This window comes from Cebus imitator, unplaced genomic scaffold (genome assembly GCF_001604975.1).
Source record: "Cebus imitator isolate Cc_AM_T3 unplaced genomic scaffold, Cebus_imitator-1.0 Scaffold2635, whole genome shotgun sequence".
Taxonomy (NCBI): Eukaryota; Metazoa; Chordata; class Mammalia; order Primates; family Cebidae; genus Cebus; species Cebus imitator.
The window spans coordinates 1735-3246 of NW_016109950.1; positions in this window are offsets into that span (position 1 = coordinate 1735).

A 1512-nucleotide genomic window follows, 5' to 3' on the forward strand; every position below is an offset into this window, starting at 1 on the left:
ACCTGCCCCGTGACACTGCTGGCTCTCTGTGGCCTGCAGGATAAAGCCCGAGTCTGGCATTTAAGCCAAGTCCTTCCAACTGGCTCTGCCCCAGCATTCCAGCATCAACCCCCAGTGCTCCTTGCCACCACTCCCCTGCCAACCCCTACACACGCCCCGTACAGTCTAGCCACGCCAGGGTACGCACTGTTCCCCGATCTTGACCTGCCTTTCTCTCCCTCGCTGCCTTGCAGGATACTCTTCGACCTCCAAAGCCCAGCTCAAATATCATCCCCTTGGTCAAACAGTGTCCAATCCTCTGAGGCAGAGTTAACAGCTCACTGTGCTGACTTCCCACAGAGGTCCTCTGCCCCGGCCTCCGTGACGGTTCTGATCACAGAGAGAGGCACCTGGCCAAGCAGCAGGAGCTCGGGCTTTCCGGTCAAGCAGACCATGCTTCATAGTTCCAGTCCATCGCTTACTGGCAGTTTTATTTTGGGAAAATGACTTACCCACTCACAGTTTCCATTTGTTTTACTTTTTTTTTTTTTTTTTTTTTTTGGATTGTCTTGCTCCTGTTGCCCAGGTTGGAGTGCAGTGGCCTAATCTCGGCTCACTGCAACCTCTCCCGCCTGGATTCAAGCGATTCTCCTGCCTCAGCCTCCCAAGTAGCTGGGATTATAGGTACCTGCCACCATGTGTGGCTAATTTTTGTATTTTTTTTTTAACAGAGACGGGGTTTCACCATCTTGGCTGGTCTCAAACTCCTGACCTCAGGTGATCCACCTGCCTCGGCCTCCTAAAGTGCTGGGATCACAGACGTGAGCCACCATGCCCAGCTTTGTTTCACTTTTAACAGGGATAATGATTCCTGCCTTGGAGACATGGTGGTTATGGGGTTCAGAAATCACATACATATGCCAGGCGTGGTGGTTTGTGCCTGTAATCCCAGGACTTTGAAAGGCCGAGGCAGTGAATCACCTGAAGTCAGGAGTTCGAGACCAGCCTAACCAAAATGAAACCCTGTCTCTATAAAAAAAAAATAATAATAAATTAAAAAAGAGATTTTTTGAAAAAAAAAAAGAAAGAAAGAAAAAAGAAATCACATACATACATAGCACCAAGTCTCCTGGTGTGAAAGTTAAGAATAGCAGACTGCCTTGGTTCAAGTCCTGGCTCTATGACTTATACTAGCTGTGTGGCCTTGGCATCTTACTTCGTGCCTCAGCTTCCCTCGCTGTAAAAAAGGAAAAATGCCAGTGCTATTCACAGGGTTGTTGTGTAGATTAAATGAAATCATACAGGTTTAGTGCTTAGAATAGTGCTTGATTTATATGTGCCCTCTCTGACTAGCTCATTGTCCCATTTGCTTGTGTCATGTGGCACAGATCATTTACTGTGTATCAGACACTGTGCAAACACCTGTGCACAGTAAACAAGACTCATCCTGTCCCCTTCTCTCCTGTATCTTCCTCACCTTCCATATCCAGTTGTCACCAAGTTCTTGAAACATTTCTCAAACATGGCTATTCC